Source organism: Thalassophryne amazonica, chromosome 1 (assembly GCF_902500255.1).
Source record: "Thalassophryne amazonica chromosome 1, fThaAma1.1, whole genome shotgun sequence".
Taxonomy (NCBI): domain Eukaryota; kingdom Metazoa; phylum Chordata; class Actinopteri; order Batrachoidiformes; family Batrachoididae; genus Thalassophryne; species Thalassophryne amazonica.
The window spans coordinates 17,030,711-17,050,436 of record NC_047103.1 but is presented as its reverse complement, the minus strand read 5'-3'; the positions used below and the strand labels follow the sequence as shown (position 1 = coordinate 17,050,436).

Below are 19,726 nucleotides of genomic sequence, written 5' to 3'. Positions count from 1 at the left end.
ATTTGAGGAAGAAACCTCTAAACTGTGATGACTAAGCAGGGTAAATGCCTTAAAGGAGCAAATTAAAATCCAGGGGAAGTACATCCTCTTATACTTTGAGACAATGCCAACACTGGTGTAGAAATTTTTCTGCATTTGGCAATTGGCCTCGATTTATGAAAGAATCCAGAAGATATCGGGTTTAAATTTGGCAGCGTGATGTGGATGAGACCTTTTTGATATCACAGTGGCAAGCCGGCTGCTGTTTTGCGTGAGTAGGTGGTATGCCACGTGTAGATATGGAGTCTACCATCAATGGCAATCCCTCTTGGAAGATTACAGAAAATTACCCAGTAGGTTGCCTAGGCAACAATAATAACCCTCAATTAGAGGCTTTCTTTGTGTGGATGCCAAAGGTATACGACAAATACAAAGCTCCAGCTTGTCAGTCACTTTGCTGGAGGCTGAAACTACATTCTGCAAGTTGGTAAACACCAGTCTTGTCAAGTTGAGTGGTTGGCAGAACGTTTGTTCTAACTACACTAAGAAAACTTAAAAGCATTTGATATTATATTGAAAATCTCTATCACTGTTCATGCATTACATAAATGAAGGGCCATGTGTCAGAAGTGGGTCCCTTGCACCCCAGCCTCCTCCCCAGAACTCAACAAAATCAGGGTGTTTTTTTTCCAAGTCTCTGGATCTAATAGACATGAGTATGAATGTTGGCATTGAACATAATGGGGTGCAATCCATGTTTTAAGTACTTAAATGAGTCAAAACACTACTTAACTGAGGGTAACCCAAATCATAACATGCCACTTCTCTTAAAACACAAACTTTTATGCCATATGAATTACAACTAGCTTCTGCCTTAGTCAGTAAAGTATTGTAGAGTAGGTAGCTGACTGGATAAGGAGCTGGTCTGCTAATATGTAGACCTGGGTTCAAATCGTTCTGCCTGTCTGTGTCCTTGGACAAGACACTTAATTTACATTGTCTTGGTCCAAACAGCTGTAACTGGGTACCAGCCTTAGTTGGGGAAGTAATCTGCATCCTGTCCAGGGGGAGTTGTAGAATCCAGAGATAGTCACAGGGCCTATCTAGGACTTACTTCTACTTTGTCAGTTAGGGCTCCTTCACACATACAGTAGTACGAATGTGGCCGAATTGCACATGAAGCAGGAATCGTATGCAATACGTGTAAAATCGGAGCTGCCTCCAATGCCTCGTACACCTGTTGCTACAACTATTTGCACACACCAGTGGCCGAAAGACAGAATGTGTGCTGTGAGAGCCCATTTGATCCCTCTCGCAGCTGGTGTCGGCCAAATTCCAGGTGGCACACACGAACATCTAACACCGCTCGCTTGGCACTTAGAAAATGCATGGCCTTTTGCACTGTTAGCATGAAAACAGTCAGCAGACGATCACTGTCAAGCTGGCGGTGAAATCAGTCTACGTTTTGATCCTTCGTTGCCCTTTAGCCTCCACATTAGAAATATTACGAGGACTGCTTTCTTCCACCTGTGAAATATAGCGAAGATTCGTCCCATCCTGTCTATGGCTGATGTTGAGGCCCTGATCCATGCATTTATCTCTTCTAGATTAGACTACTGCAATGTTCTATTTTCTGGTTTACCGCAGTCTAGCATTAGGGGTCTCCAACTGGTTCAAAATGCTGCAGCCAGACTTTTGACACTGGCATCCATTCACTGGCTTCCTGTCCCAGTGAGATCAGATTATAAGGTTCTGCTACTAACCTATAAAATTATTCATGGCCTGGCACCTCCCTACCTAGCTGACCTAATTAAACCTTACGTACCGGCCCGGGCTTTACGTTCTCAGAGTGCAGGACTACTTTGTGCCCCTAAGGTGAATAAGAAATCTGTGGGTCACAGAGCTTTCTCTTATCGTGCCCCTGTTCTGTGGAATGATCTCCCTGCATCAATAAAACAGTTACATTCTGTGGAGATTTTCAAGTCCAGACTTAAGACGCACTTATTTTCCCTTTCATATAGCTAGCATACTGGTACAGTTTTGTTTTACGCTTTTTACTCTTTTAATTCATTTATTAGCAATTGGAGCGGGCTGCGGCCTCAACCTTACCTAAATTCTGGGTCTTTAAGTGAAGTTTAGGGCTAGTGGCCGGTGATCACCTTAGTATTTCTCTGTTTTTCTTGTTGTTTAGTGCTGGCAAATTATACAGTATTTTTTGTCTTTCTGATGACTGATTCTGTTTTTTCTCTGTTTAAGGTGCAGCTCCATCCAGAGATGGGAGTTGTATTCGTGTTGGTGATCCTCCTGTCCTGTGCACCAATAGCATTTCTTATATATTCGTCTGTGAATTGTTCTGTGAATTGTTCTGTGAATTGTTCTGTAATTTATGTTTGTAGCATGGCCCAAGCAGAGGGTCACCCCTTTGAGTCTGGTCTGCTTGAGGTTTCTTCCTCAGAGGGAGTTTTTCCTTACCACTGTTGCTCTGGGGGTTGGTAAGGCAACTCTGTTGTGATTTGGCGCTATATAAATGAAAATAAATTGAAATTGAAGTGCCCCCACGATTGTGAAGTTGCCAAGTACACATATGGTATGCCAGAGTGTCTGCCCCCCCACAACACGTGTTCCTGTGTATCGCGCATTCCCCTCCCCCCCTAACACATGGGGTGCGTGTGGTTCTGGTCCTAGACCAGAGATGTCACAGCCGCAGAACATGTACCATGTTAATGGACATGCGCGTGTGTGTACCTGCTGTCCTCAGGTAGAAATACATAAAAACATATATCGCTTTTGCTACGGGCTGCAGAGCGCGCACACCGCGCACACTGACAGGCTGTCCCAGCTGAAATGGACCGTCAGTTCATGTGGACACGCAAAAGGCAATCTGAATGTCACGTCTGTCTGACAGGACATGCGTGTTGGGCCCGGCCCAACATGTGTGTCCTGTGAACAGTGCCCTGCAGGACTATTTGACAAGCCAACAGTGTGATAAATACACCACTTTCAGTCACGTATCAGCAGAAATATGCCATAACAAATGCCATTTGGTCAGTTATCATGGCACTTTTTCTCTTTTTAAAAAAAATACATTTATGTCCTAGTTGATTTTAGTCATTTCACGCTCCTGTTCTAAGACAATGATTGTAGTGCAGTGGTAAAGTTTCCATCTGGTAATCAGAGCTTTTGTAAATTGCAGGTTGGAATCCCATGAGTAGCATTTATTTTTTATTTAACCAGGGTTATTCAACCATTGGGTTCTGTATTGCATCCCCTTTTATTTATTATTTATATCAACGCAGTGATATTCACTAATTATATAGCTGGTTATTTTATTTTTCTCCACATCAGCAGCGCGTTGTGGTACAACACGTCCCAGGTGCTTGCACTTTGTTGCACGCTTGTGCACGACATCGTTACAGTGGGATTGTTCAGGCCTGCCCGTCGACTCGATGTTTTCGTGGTTCACTCATACGAGCTGTTGCGTCATGATTCGCCCTGATTTGTACTTATTCGTACTATGTGTGAAGGGGCCCTAAACCTTGGATTTTAGCATACAACATACCAAACCAAAGCTCACTACACACATAATTCCCAAAATATGTTTTTATGGCACACCAGTCAAAATACAGAGTTTACATTAATTTAAATCTGTATACCTAAAACATCCATCCATCCATCCATCCACTATACCCACTTACTTCAATTAAGGGTCATGGGGGTCTGGAGCATATCCCAGCAGTCATAGGGTGTGAGGCGAGGTACACCCTGGACAGGACACCAGTCTGTCACAGGGCCACATATAGACAGACAAGCACATTCACACCCGCAAGCACACCTATGGACAATTTAAATACTCCAGTTCACCAAACCTGGAAGTCTTTGGATGTGGGAGGAAGCCAGAGCACCCTGAAGGAACCCCACACAAACACAGGGAGAACATGCAAACTCCACACAGAAAGTTCCCATGTGGGGAGCGATCCCATGACCTTCTTGGTGCGAGGCAACAGGGCTAACCAATAAGCCACCGTAAGGGGAAATGATGTAAGGGGAAATTTTCATAACTGTCTTAGATAATGAGTGAATAATAAATAACCATGAATTGAATCCCAATATTTTCTATGCTAAAATTCAATTCATGTTTATTAGATCCAGAGGCTTGGAAAAAATTCTGATTTTGTTGTGTTGTTTGGGAGGCGCCCTTGCTGTTTTATAAGTATGCCAGTATCATGCATTTATTTAAACAGTAAATAAGTGGATGTATGCAAATGTGAAGGATAAGAACAACTCTTCCCCTGCAGTGATTGTATGAAATATATTGTACTTCAAAAAAATACTAAAATACTAACATTTGTCTATCTTTGGTTCCCGACTCCTCCCAGATTCTTTAGCCAATTTCCACCAAAATTGATATGTGGGACATGGTCAACCCCAGATGAAAGAGTTTATTTAGGCCAAAGTCAATGTCATTGGGATCAATGGTAAAAAAAAAAAAAGTTTGTCACTCCGATTTGCACCAGACTTGGTGCACATATAGAGGTGGGTTCCAGAATTGGCCAGTAAGGTCAAATTTGTCAAAGGTCAATCAGTGAGGTCAAGGTCATGTTCACCTGCCTGTCTACGCAGGCAGGCGGAAAGTCCTTTTGTTGATTTCTACCAAATGTAACATATAAATAAAGGTTGGCATCAAAATTGGAGGAATCTGGCCTGATTTAGACCAAAGGTGACACACACTATGGTGGATTCCAGAATTGTTCTGGTAAAATGTTAATCATTTGAATGAAGGTCAAGGCCACTGCTGTCAGATCACCATAGCCCTTAATGTTGTCATGCCTTTGGATATAAATAAAAGTGCATACAAGATTAACCCAAGTGACCAAGCTATTTTAGCGACTAATATGACTGAGTCGGGTTATTTATGACTCATCATAGCTGCTTCACACTTGGCTGCGAACCGATCCAGTGAGTGTTGGAGGTCACCGACCGATGACGCCAACAGGACCACATCGTCTGCAAAAAGCAGTGATGAGACCCTGAGCCCACCAAACCGGAAACCCTCTTCCCCCCGACTACGCTTCAATATCCTGTCCATGAATATCACAAACAGGATTGGTGACAAGGCGCAGCCCTGGGGGAGGCCAACCTCCACCGGAAACAAGTCTGACTTACTGCCGAGCACCCGAACACAGGTCTTGCTTTGTGAGTACAGAGATTGGATGGCCCTGAGAAGGGACCCCCTCACTCCATATTCCCGCAGCACCTCCCACAGTATCTCCCGGGGTACCCGATCATACACCTTCTCCAAGTCCACAAAACACATGCAGACTGGGTGGACATACTCCCAGGCACCCTCCAGGATCCTTGTGAGAGTAAACAGCTGCTCAGTTGTTCCACGACCAGCACGGAAACCACATTGTTCCTCTTCAGTCAGAGGTTCGACTATCGGCCGAACCCTCCTTTCCAGCACCCTGGAGTAGACTTTACCAGGGAGGCTGAGTAGTGTGATGCTCCTGTAGTTGGCACACACTCTCTGGTCCCCCTTTTTAAATATGGGGACCACCACCCCAGTTTGTCACTCCTTAGGCACTGTCCCAGACTGCAACGCAATGCTGAAGAGACGACTCATCCAAGACAATCCCTGCACACCCAGAGCCTTCAGCATTTCTGGACAGATCTCATCAACCCCCGGGGCCTTGCCACTGCTGAGTTGTTTGACTACCTGAGTGACTTCCACCAGGGAAATTGATGAAAATCCTCCATCAGCTTCCAACTCTGCCCCTACTATAAAGGGCACTCTCCACATTGGCCCCGCATCCTTGCAAAATAGTAAAATATAATAATTAGAGTGGCAAATTACAATACCATCTGAAACTAGAATGTTGAAAATCTCAGTCATAAGTGACCCCCCGCACAAATTTGGATTATCCTGGCCACACGGATCGACCAATCCTCGCAAAGTTCTATGAACAAATGCAGGACAAATAGATTGACAAATTCGTGATAGGAAACTTGTTTCTGATTAAAATTAGAAAAATGGTGCATGGAAATATATGCCGGTGTCATAAATGACCCCACTCGATCACTTGAGGGTTAAAATCTGGAAAAATCTCACGCCTGACACTGAAGGCTGGTGGTTGAACACATCTGTGACCTTGACTAATCTCTCTCTCTCTCTCTCTGGCATAAGTTTTCAACAGCACACCGCTTGTCTGTTTTCTATCTGCCTATCCATCAGGAGCCCAGAGAACTGTTGCAGGACGGATGGCGTGTATCTCGCCTGCCACACAAGGTTCTTAATCACGGCGCTGAAGCCTCTCTGCAGCCAAACTGCAGTTAAGCAGAAAATGTTGGAGGTTTTGCAGCCGAGCCTGACGTCAGTGCACATCACTGCTGCTATATCACCTGTCATCATTAAATTACACAGCAGACAGACAAATCCAAATTAATGAGGAGCCCGGTGCCCTAGATTTAGTTTAGATTTAACATTAGCGCTCTCCCCTTAGCTGCAGTGATCACTTCCAAAGCAGCTTACTGTACAGCACGTCAAACATTTGCAGGATGGAAATGAAATGTTGAACGGGCTACATTTAGTTCATGTACAAATATTACTGTTGCTTGTAACCCTTCAAAGTTTGTGCACAAATATCAAAAACACAAGGAGGAGTGTGAGGTTCCTGATCGAGCTTAACATTGATCCATCAAATGGCTAAAGCGCTGTGCAGTGCAACACTCCGGGCACTGAGGTGAAACTGAGTTTGAAGCTGAAGGGAGGATTTTACAATCCAACAAATCTGACAGAGGATGCAAAATATGCACTATCTTAAAAAAAAATCCTTCTAATGAGATATGTAAAGTGATCAAATTACAAATACACTGAGGTGATGCATAAAAAACGCCCATGATCAGCTCTAAGAAATGGGTTTGTATTGTTTTGAATCACTTATACGTTTTGCCGGGACATTCGATTGTCCACTTGTTTATTTTTTTTTTTTAGGTGAAGTATCACAGTAAATATTGCAGAGTAAAATATACTCTGCCAAACAAAATTTGGTCCCAGTCCAAATACAGGTAATACACTCTATTATAGAGTGAAATCAGCTCTTCCATCTTGTCAAATACAGTTTTTCAACTCCAATAAGAGTCATTCACAGCATGACAGAGTTGATTTAGCACTGTGATAGTGTTGATTTAACTCTATTTGGACTGGGACCACATGCATTCCTGGCAGAGTATATTTTACGCTGCAAATTTTACTATGATGGAAGACTAATGCATGAATTTACAAAACTTTGCATACACGGACTGACTTAGATACTCAATGCTGTTGAGTTTATACTGCACATAGTACCGATTAGTGGCTCCAGCTCAAAGCTGTTTGAGGGCATTCTCTCCCTAAATTGTCAACTCAAAGTAAGAAAACATGCTCTCTTTTTTTTCCAAAAGAATTCGAAGTAAATACTATTGATTTAGATATTTTAATGATTTCAAGTAAAGTCTGGGAGCATACACCGGTGTGTTGTTAGTTCCACCATGCAATGGAGCAACAATGAGTGTTGTGTGGGCCGCCAGAAGAGGAGGTACTGCTGGCCCACCACCAGAGGGCGCCCTGCCTGAAGTGCGGGCTTCAGGCACGAGAGGGCGCTGCCGCCACGGACACAGCCGGGAGTGACAGCTGTTACTCATTATGTCCTGACAGCTGTCACTCATTCTTCATCATCCCACTCCATAAAACCCAGACGTCATCTCCACCTCATCGCCGAGATATCGTACTTCAATGGAGGTAATATCCTCAGCCATTTGTGTTACTTATAAGCTGTATATTGTGAGTGTTTGCAGGAGTACCGGTCCCTTTTCCTGTGGAGGCTGAGTGAGTGCAGGACGGCACTCTTTTCCTCTGAGGGATCACTGTAAATTCATCAGCATATTGAGTGAGAGGTGGAGGTGGCATTCCCACCGTTATTGTTACTGGGTGTACACACACCCACACTTGACTGTCTTTGTTCTTCGCCAGCAGTACCAGATCCGACAGTCGGGGACGGTGATCACCTGGGAATTCGGGACTTGGCGGCTCCAGTATTCATCAGGTTCGGTGGCGGCGGAAATCGTGTGGTTCCGGCTCTTCTCAGGACAGACGTCTTCTATCCTCGAGCCTGCCCACACGTCACCTTTGTGGATTGACTGTAATCATATTCTGAGATTGTCTGTGTATTCGTTGTGCACCTTCACAACATTAAATTGTTATATTTTGGCTCATCTATTGACCGTTCATTTGCGCCCCCTGTTGTGGGTCCGTGTCACTACACTTTCACAACAATGAGTCCTGGATGGTAGTCACCCAGACAGAAAACCAGTCCATCCCCACCTCTTAAAAAACACCATCTATTTGCTGAAGCAGGATGAAACTGGGGTCCTCAAAACTGAGGCACCTGCATTGCTGGATCAGGCCCCTAGGAACACACCACATGACCAAAATGTCATAGCCATCACCTCCTCTGTCTGATCTGCTTTTGAGGATTCTCCTCATCTCTCTCCCAAAGGAACGTCTTGTCACAGTCATTCTAGTGGTGCCCAAGGATCCTCCAAAGCAAACTAATATCAAAGACATGTAGTATATGTTAAAATAGAATTTTGTTCTCGACTTTGTATTGATATTTATATTTGTTTAAAATTCTAGAATGAACCTTTGCAAAAGAACCTTTGTTCTTTTGGAAAGATATCATCATCACTGAAGACCTCCATCCAGTGACCTCATGACTGTAGAAGCTATTTCCAGGTGTCTCCCAATCTCAAAGATTGAAGATCCAGAGATATGAATGTCATTGCTGAGATAAACAAATCTCTCTACAAGCTTGACACTTTTGCAGGACAGACGTTTTGTGGCAGAGTCCAGGAAATCATTGAAAGCCTGGATCTTAGTCTTGATCAGGTCAATCGCAAACCAAGACCCTCACCTTGGGTCAACCTATGCTGTGATTTGATACTGAATAAATAAACTGAAAAAAGAAAACCTGTCCACTTTCAATAAACTCATGTCGTGGCAGTCCCTTGTTGTGAGGAAGATCATCTCTTCTAGAGACGCCTGCGTGTGGTTTGTTGAACGTGGGAATGTTGTTGCACACCGACAAAGCCTGGTCTGATGGCTCAGAAATCCCAAATAATTGGGGTCTGAGGACCTGATGCAGTCATCAATCGCCTTCCCAGCTGTTGGGTTATAGGCCGTCAACTCCTCTGCGTGATCTGGTTTTGAGGATTTGTCAATTCACTTGAATCCTATTAGCCTTCTTGTGTTCAGGGTTCCTGTTGGGAATTCATGGTTACTGTAGTGGACATGTGATCTCCACCATATTTCACCCCAATAAGCAATCCCCTACATATGGGGTGGTGGCCAAGCGGTGTCATAAGTGCAGAAGGTAAAACTTGTGCCAAATCAACATGCAGATCCACCTCAGATCTGCTGTGGCAACCTTGAATGAAAGCAAGGGAACAGCTGAAAGGACTTAGTCGGGAATCCCATCATTACCAGAACACTGAGAGAACAGGGAATCCAAATGATCAGCAATGCTATCAAATTATACCGTAAAACACTACAAGATAGAATGTAACCTGACAAAGGAATCATTTTTACAAAAATCTATTAATACAACTGTGTATTGTTGCATTGAATTTGTTTGTTGAACAGGAGATTTAATAGATCTGCATTTTCCCTGCCAGCGAGATTCTGCAGAAATATTATTCTTCAAAGAGCAAACTGAAAGCACTGAAGGCTGATTGGGGTTTTGTCCATTCCAAATGAGATAAGGTGCTCATTTAGTCATGTAAATGAAAGAAGTTGCTCAAAGACTGCTCAAAGAAGCATATAAAAACACATGGAAAGATGAAACAAACCATTTATTCAGGGAAACATGCAGATGCTGATTTTTGAGTCAGATATGTTTGATGTATCTGTGTCTGCAAACAAGTGTATTTCTGTGTGTTAGTGGATGTAGTTATTTTTGTGGACATGTGGGAGATGTTCTTTTGTTCCTGCATCCTTATTTTTTTTATGTGGGCAGTAATGACTGGTTTACTTCCTGCCGCTGCTTACTGAACACTTTAAACCTGATTGTCATTTAACAGCTGGACGATGAGACCAGAGCGAGCGATGACACCAAATAATAGGAGTAAATTCAGATGTGAGGAGCTGATTTTTTACTTTCAGAAAGCAATGGACAAAAAAAATCAATTGTGAACTGCATCTGTGGGGTGCTCACAATTCCGGATAAATGAGGACGGTTGCATCAGGAAGAGCATCTTGCAGAAATATTGCCAAAGCAAACATGCAGGTGCCCGGTATCTACAAATGACCCGCTCCCTTTCTGTTTACCCAAATCCCAATGTGGTAGTGTAATTACCTCAGCAACACAACCAGTTTTTCATTTCCAAATACAGCATCAGTACACAAAAGACAAGCTTTAATGATTATCTGCTAATTTAGCAGATAAAGTTAGCAAGTCAACATGAAGCCAATTAAATGTTACGGTACAAATTACCAGCGGAAGATGTTCAGCACATAGACGTACCGTGTTGCTGTTGTTGTTATTGTTGTTACAATGAACTTTTGTTATTTCCTCAGATCTAAATACATTACAAATTTTCAGGATTCTTGAATGAGTGGCACAAAAGGTGGAGGACACAAATGCAGACCCCCAGGCAGAGGTCAGGGAATTATCAAAAGGCTTTATCTGGAGGCAATGCAGTGGTTCGGTACACGGGTAAGCAGGCAGCGATACAGAGGTAACAGGCAGACATTAGGCTGAGGCGTAGTCAAAATACAAGCAATGTTCAAAAACACAGTGAGGCAGAGTATGCAGGCAGAAACGAGAGCAGACTCCAAAAAACACAAGCAGGGTCATACACAGTGAGGCAACCAGATCAAAGTCAAAACTATGGCCTGAAAAAGAGCGAAAAGGGGTGGGACGAGGGCAGAAGCACAAGGTATATGGAGCACAACGAACTAGCAGTGGAGAACGTGAAAGACGGGGCTTAAATGCAGGTGGGGTAATCAGGACGTGATAAGATTCAGGTGTGGTGAAGGTGAGGACATGACAAAGATGAGTCCAGCAGGTGCAAGAGAATGCAGGAAAATGAAACTTTAGTAAACAGAAGCAGAGTGAAAGCTGGTGCAAGAGAGTGCAGGAAAGTGAAATTAAGTGAACAGAAGCAGAGTAAAATCTGGTGCAAGAGAGTGCAGGAAACTGAAACTAAGTGAACAGAAGCAGAGTGAAAGCTGGTGTAAGAAAGTGCAGGAAAGTGAAACTAAGTGAACAGAAGCAGAGTGAAAGCTGGTGCAAGAGAGTGCAGGAAAGTGAAACTAAGTGAACAGAAGCAGCGTGAAAGCTGGTGTAAGAGAGTGCAGGAAAGTGAAACTAAGTGAACAGAAGCAGAGTGAAAGCTGGTGCAAGAGAGTGCAGGAAAGTGAAACTAAGTGAACAGAAGCAGAGTGAAAGCTGGTGCAAGAGAGTGCAGGAAAGTGAAACTAAGTGAACAGAAGCAGAGTGAAAGCTGGTGTAAGAGAGTGCAGGAAAGTGAAACTAAGTAAACAGAAGCAGAGAAATCAGTGACAGAAACTACAAAATAAAATGAGACCAAAAAAGTTCAACAAGGAAAAAAAATCAAGACTAAACTAGAACGGAACTACATGTGGCAACAGTATATAAACAGACAGTACATCCAGTGACTGAAAAGAAACAGAAAAGCAGAATCAACAAAGTAAATAAAGGGCAGAGACAAAACTAAAACGGCACTAACTATGAGGCAAGAGAAAACAACCAAACAGAAAATCACCAGGCAGGATCACAGACGAATGGCAGAACCATAATAGGAGCCCGAAGAACTAACACTAATGAAGGTCTGGAGGTCTAAAGGTAAAATAATCTAAACATTAACTAAACTCAGAGAGCACCACGCTTGTAGAGCGCAAACCTCTGGCAACTCCAATTCCACAATTTTTACCTTGAAAAAAAATTTCAAGGTCAAAGTCCTGTTTGAAGTGGCTTTTCATAAGCTAACATATAATATAAAAGATAAAGGACTTTTCAATGTTAAAATCAAATATCCACTAAATCTGAAGTTCAAATCAGATGCGGACCAAACTTAGTCTATTCACTGAGTGCCAGTTTACACCTCACTGTCAGAAATGAGAATGATTGAGGCACTTTTGATTGGGATATAATGCAAAATGTACACCAAAGGGGCTTTTCAATATTAAATTCAAATGTCCACAAAATCCACAATCCAGATCAAACTTCATCACACGATAGTGAGTGCCAGTCTGAGAGTGATTGGGGCACGTTTGATTAAGATATAATGTAAAATATACATTAAATTGGGTTTTCAATGTTAAATTTAATTGGCCATAAAATCTGCAATCTGGATCAGATCTGAATCAGACTTTGTCAGTCAAGGAAATCCAATCCAATGAGTCAGTTTTGAGTGTATCACTCAAAAACTGACTCACTGAATGAACTCAATTCAATTATGAGCAGGATTTCCAGCTAATAAATATGTGTAGTCCCAACTAAATTAAATTAAATTATCGTGCATGGATGTGTTTTATTTGAGTTGGGGCTACATATATTTATTAGATGAAAACCCTGCTCATCACTGAATTGAGTTCATCCAATGCATCAGTTTTTTGAGTGTGTTTTCTTTCGAGGAAAGTCCTTCAGTTTGTCCTTATACCACTATGGGGTGCCAGTAATTCTGAATACGGCTCTGCATTCATTGTCCATAAACTTACTCTCTCTCAGGCCTCAGCCAGTTTGGGACACCTGCTTTGAATACTGTGGCAACTAACATCACAAAAGGTATGAGAGGCTGAATTTTATTTCTTTTTTTATTAGAAACCAAACAAATTTAATTTAGACATTAAAAGACAACAATTTCACATGCAATGCATTTTTGATTTAGCAGTGCATCACTAGTTCTGATCAGAGAATGTAAGTGGTTTCATTGTAGCCATCTTTGAAGTATTTTTCTGCTCCCTGAAAGCAAAATTAGGGCTTAATACACGAAAGCTCCCTCATCTGTGCCCATATCCGCTGTCATAAAGAAGCCAAGCCAAAAGCTGGCGGACCCCATCGAGTGGGTAACAAAGTACAGGATGCAATTTGCATGCATTCTGTTCATAATGAGCAGTCAGTGGCATCAGTGCAGAGCAAAGAAAGGCTGCTCTGCACTGAGCTGAAAGATGGAAAATTACACTTTTGAGAGCAGGGACAGTAACCATGGTGAAGGACCACCTCACACCCTCCTTTCCTGTGCATTCACTTCTGAGACGGCCACGTGCACCTACGTCACAGCGTGCACGCGGTCGTGACGCACACTGGCCACTCACTCAGCTGTCAGGTAGCGTTTCCAGCCGCAGGGTCAGCCACCAGATTTGGCCATGTGGCTGCAGAATTTTGCAATGGAAATATGGGAAATTGGACGTATGCAAACCCCAGAGGGAACGACGAGTAAACAAAATAGCTACTCTGAGTGAACTCTGCTCACAGCAGATTTATAATATTATTCACAGGGACTGAGTCTGCAGCAGAAAGCAACTCATGCAAAATGATTTTCCTGTAATGCAGTCTGCAGTCGAAGCTTCTTCACAAAGGTCAGCGGGAAGAACAGCAGCAGCGGAGGAAAGGAAACAAAGACTATAGGGATGGAAATGATTTGCTGGTTTACATATAACACTGCTGGCACTGTTGTTAAGCCGATTGGGCTCAAATGTCATAAATATGGTCTCTGTGATGTACCGAAGCTTGGCTGCAGATGAGAGGATAAAAACTAAGCAGCATCACGAAAATCAGTCCATTAGTCCACAGATAAGATAAGATGAGATAAAATAAGATGAAATAAACTTTATTGATCCCACAGCGGGGAAAATCACTTGTTACAGCAGCAAGAATCATAAAGAAAAAGAAAAATATTTACATTCAAGAAAAGTGACTAAAGTATATTGCGATGTTTGCTGGCGGGTGCATAAATAGTGATGTGAACAGATTACGTGAAAAATAGAATATAAGTGAGTATAAGTATGTACAGATAGATATTGTAAAATTATTGCACAGGATAAATTGCATGGTTGTGCATGTAATAAAGCACAAAAGGTGGGGGAAGACGTAGTTAATAGTGCAAAATCAGCAGGTGCTTATGGTGCAGTTTGAGGTATTTTACAATCTGACTGCAGTTGGACTAAATGACCTGCGGAGGTGTTCTCTTTGCACCGAGGGTGATTACTGAAGGAAGATTACTGAATGCTTAAGGCTCACACAGTCTCATGTAGGGGGTGAGAGGGGTTTTCCATCACTGATGTCAGCTTTGCTAACATCCTCCTCTCACCCACCACCTCTATGGGGTCCACAGTGCATTGCTGGACAGAGCCAGCCCTTCTGACTAATCTGTTGAGTCTCTTCTTGTCCCTCTCAGAATTGCATGTAACTGAGAAAATGAAGCAGAATTTAAAGACATATTGGGAATCGTTTGATTCAGAACTTACAGATCCTATATGGCATCATATACAGTGAGCAGATGTGTGGCTCAAACATTTCACCTCATATATCCTTGAATTTTGCTCCATGATAATGACCTTTCATTAAGTCTGCTTAAAATCGAATCATATTATCCCAGAGTTATTTTTAACCATTTCACCAAGGTTGATCCAAAGTGGAGCACAACTACTGCAGTTATCCTGTACTTATAAAAGCAACAAACACCCTCTCTGTATTACCGTATGTGGGTGTGATTTAAAGTTTAAGGGTATGCTCTCTTTACAGTGCATTCCTTGGCCAACTCTCTAAGGGCCCCAATTCCAAAACAATCCAGATGAGTGTAGTGCTGCCATCCAGTTTTTCAATTTTGTTTAACATCACCATGTGACATAATTGATGTGATAGTTAAGCCCAGAAGATCAGACGTCTATGCATTTCAATATCTCATCTTGGTCCCGAGAGATGGTCATTAATGTCATTTTAAAGATGACCTCTAATTTGACTATTTGTTTTGACGTATGACTTCAACTTGACCTGTGTTGGAAGAGGATGGTCCACTAAGTCAAATCACCATGTTTGTTGGAAACTACACTTTGTGTTTTGACAATATCGCCACAGACCGTAGACAACGACTTCCGACTGCACCTTGACATTAGACCTAGTCAAGGTCAAGGTCAACTTTATTGTCCCATTAGGGAAATTTGTCTTGGGCATCGCACTACATTATTGCTTCACAGGGCAGAGAGCAATTAAAAAGGGCACAAATCACATAAAACACAAGAATTAAAATCTAGTCTAAAATCAGGAAATACATTACAATGACAACACAGAGACATTCAATGATTTAAAGTGCTAAGAAAAGTGCCAGGTGCTAAAGTGCTGATGTTTGTTGCACATTGTTCTATTGCACTAGTTGCTTGCATTGTTTAGCAGTTTGATAGAAACTGGAACAAATGAGAATTTGAGACGATTTGTTTTACACTTTGGTATACGAAATCTTCTTCCTGAAGGGAGAAGTTTATACCTATGATCTATGATCTGAAAATGACCTTTGTTGGAAGAGGATGGTCCACCAAGTCAAATCAACACATTTGATGGAAACTGCTCTTTGCGTTTTGATGATATCGCCACAGATCGTAGATGATGACGTTAACATGGCCTGTGTTGTACAAGGACGGCCCACTGAGTCTAAATATAAAGTTTAACTGAAACTGTTCTTTGCATTTTGAAGATATTGGCCTGAGCCGTTGATGATGACATCTGAATGAATCTTGACCTTTGAGCAGTTATCTTGATATGATTTGCGTTGCGAGAGGACGATTCACTGAGTCTACCCCCCACCCCCACCATCGCATGTGTGTTTAGTCATATATCACCTTGGTACTGATCTGGACTTTTGACTTGACTGACCTCTACTGGTGGTTGGCTCTCACTGCGGTATTGTATCACTTCCTGTTCTGGAGCACAGCGGTGTTTTGCTGTATCTGTTAGCTGTTTAATCTGCACAGTTAGATTGATCTAGTTAACTAGATAGCGATTTGTTTCACAGTGTAATCTTCACGTGCCTTAACTAAAGCACTCCCTCTGCTGAATCACCTCTAAATTATTTACACATTATTCACTTTGTGTGTTTTTAGGAATCCACTAGCTTAGCGCAGCTACTAGCTCTTAGCCGGTTTAGCATTGCGGCTTCTCCTGTCTCTCCTGCACTTTTCTGCTCTGGGTGTGAAATGTTTAGTTATTCTTCGGCCTCCTTTAGCAGCAATGGTACTTGTAATAAGTGTAGCTTATTCGTAGCTTTGGAGGCCAGGCTGGGCGAACTGGAGACTCGGCTCCGCACCGTGGAAAATTCTACAGCTAGCCAGGCCCCTGTAGTCGGTGCGGACCAAGGTAGCTTAGCCGCCGTTAGTTCCCTTCCAGCAGATCCCGAGCAGCCGGGAAAGCAGGCCGACTGGGTGACTGTGAGGAGGAAGTGTAGCCCTAAAAAGAAGCCCCGTGTACACCGCCAACCCGTTCACATTTCTAACCGTTTTTCCCCACTCGGCGACACAGCCACCAAGGATCAAACTCTGGTTATTGGCGACTCTGTTTTGAGAAATGTGAAGTTAGCAACACCAGCAACCATAGTCAATTGTCTTCTGGGGGCCAGAGCAGGCAACATTGAAGGAAATTTGAAACTGCTGGCTAAGGCTAAGCATAAATTTGGTAAGATTGCAATTCACGTCGGCAGTAATGACACCCGGTTACGCCAATCGGAGGTCACTAAAATTAACATTGAATCGGTGTGTAACTTTGCAAAGACAATGTCGGACTCTGTAGTTTTCTCTGGGCCCCTCCCCAATCGGACCGGGAGTGACATGTTTAGCCGCATGTTCTCCTTGAATTGCTGGCTATCTGAGTGGTGTCCAAAAAATGAGGTGGGCTTCATAGATAATTGGCAAAGCTTCTGGGGAAAACCTGGTCTTGTTAGGAGAGACGGCATCCATCCTACTTTGGATGGAGCAGCTCTCATTTCTAGAAATCTGGCCAATTTTCTTAAATCCTCCAAACCGTGACTATCCAGGGTTGGGACCAGGAAGCAGAGTTGTAGTCTTACACACCTCTCTGCAGCTTCTCTCCCCCTGCCATCCCCTCATTACCCCATCCCCGTAGAGACGGTGCCTGCTCCCAGACCACCAATAACCAATAAAAATCTATTTAAGCATAAAAATTCAAAAAGAAAAAATAATATAGCACCTTCAACTGCACCACAGACTAAAACAGTTAAATGTCTATTAAACATTAGGTCTCTCTCTTCTAAGTCCCTGTTAGTAAATGATATAATAATTGATCAACATATTGATTTATTCTGCCTTACAGAAACCTGGTTACAGCAGGATGAATATGTTAGTTTAAATGAGTCAACACCCCCGAGTCATACTAACTGCCAGAATGCTCGTAGCACGGGCCGAGGCGGAGGATTAGCAGCAATCTTCCATTCCAGCTTATTAATTAATCAAAAACCCAGACAGAGCTTTAATTCATTTGAAAGCTTGACTCTTAGTCTTGTCCATCCAAATTGGAAGTCCCAAAAACCAGTTTTATTTGTTATTATCTATCGTCCACCTGGTCGTTACTGTGAGTTTCTCTGTGAATTTTCAGACCTTTTGTCTGACTTAGTGCTTAGCTCAGATAAGATAATTATAGTGGGTGATTTTAACATCCACACAGATGCTGAGAATGACAGCCTCAACACTGCATTTAATCTATTATTAGACTCAATTGGCTTTGCTCAAAATGTAAATGAGTCCACCCACCACTTTAATCATATCTTAGATCTTGTTCTGACTTATGGTATGGAAATTGAAGACTTAACAGTATTCCCTGAAAACTCCCTTCTGTCTGATCATTTCTTAATAACATTTACATTTACTCTGATGGACTACCCAGCAGTGGGGAATAAGTTTCATTACACTAGAAGTCTTTCAGAAAGCGCTGTAACTAGGTTTAAAGATATGATTTCTTCTTTATGTTCTTTAATGCCATATACCAACACAGTGCAGAGTAGCTACCTAAACTCTGTAAGTGAGATAGAGTATCTCGTCAATAGTTTTACATCCTCATTGAAGACAACTTTGGATGCTGTAGCTCCTCTGAAAAAGAGAGCTTTAAATCAGAAGTGCCTGACTCCGTGGTATAACTCACAAACTCGCAGCTTAAAGCAGATAACCCTTAAGTTGGAGAGGAAATGGCGTCTCACTAATTTAGAAGATCTTCACTTAGCCTGGAAAAAGAGTCTGTTGCTCTATAAAAAAGCCCTCCGTAAAGCTAGGACATCTTACTACTCATCACTAATTGAAGAAAATAAGAACAACCCCAGGTTTCTTTTCAGCACTGTAGCCAGGCTGACAAAGAGTCAGAGCTCTATTGAGCCGAGTATTCCTTTAACTTTAACTAGTAATGACTTCATGACTTTCTTTGCTAATAAAATTTTAACTATTAGAGAAAAAATTACTCATAACCATCCCAACGACGTATCGTTATCTGGCTGCTTTCAGTGATGCCGGTATTTGGTTAGACTCTTTCTCTCCGATTGTTCTGTCTGAGTTATTTTCATTAGTTACTTCCTCCAAACCATCAACATGTCTATTAGATCCCATTCCTACCAGGCTGCTCAAGGAAGCCCTACCATTAATTAATTCTTCGATCTTAAATATGATCAATCTATCTTTATTAGTTGGCTATGTACCACAGGCTTTTAAGGTGGCAGTAATTAAACCATTACTTAAAAAGCCATCACTTGACCCAGCTCTCTTAGCTAATTATAGTCCAATCTCCAACCTTCCTTTTCTCTCAAAAATTCTTGAAAGGGTAGTTGTAAAACAGCTAACTGATCATCTGCAGAGGAATGGTCTATTTGAAGAGTTTCAGTCAGGTTTTAGAATTCATCATAGTACAGAAACAGCATTAGTGAAGGTTACAAATGATCTTCTTATGGCCTCAGACACTGGACTCATCTCTGTGCTTGTTCTGTTAGACCTCAGTGCTGCTTTTGATACTGTTGACCATAAAATTTTATTACAGAGATTAGAGCATGCCATAGGTATTAAAGGCACTGTGCTGCGGTGGTTTGAATCATATTTATCTAATAAATTACAATTTGTTCATGTAAATGAGAATGGTCTTCACAGACTAAGGTTAATTATGGAGTTCCACAAGGTTCTGTGCTAGGACCAATTTTATTCACTTTATACATGTTTCCCTTAGGCAGTATTATTAGACGGCATTGCTTAAATTGTCATTGTTACGCAGCTGATACCCAGCTTTATCTATCCATGAAGCCAGAGGACACACACCAATTAGCTAAACTGCAGGATTGTCTTACAGATATAAAGACATGGATGACCTCTAATTTCCTGCTTTTAAACTCAGATAAAACTGAAGTTATTGTACTTGGCCCCACAAATCTTAGAAACATGGTGTCTAACCAGATCCTTACTCTGGATGGCATTACCCTGACCTCTAGTAATACTGTGAGAAATCTTGGAGTCATTTTTGATCAGGATATGTCATTCAATGCGCATATTAAACAAATATGTAGGACTGCTTTTTTGCATTTGCGCAATATCTCTAAAATTAGAAAGGTCTTGTCTCAGAGTGATGCTGAAAAACTAATTCATGCATTTATTTCCTCTAGGCTGGACTATTGTAATTCATTATTATCAGGTTGTCCTAAAAGTTCCCTGAAAAGCCTT

The 19,726-nt window shown here is 42.1% G+C and overlaps 1 protein-coding gene across 2 annotated transcripts in view; it reads right to left on the bottom strand.

The window, feature by feature from the left end:
- The window catches only part of myo3a (myosin IIIA), a 182,750-nt gene that overhangs the window by 141,887 nt on the left and 21,137 nt on the right, over positions 1-19,726 (bottom strand). The gene's annotated exons all lie outside the window — the stretch shown is intronic.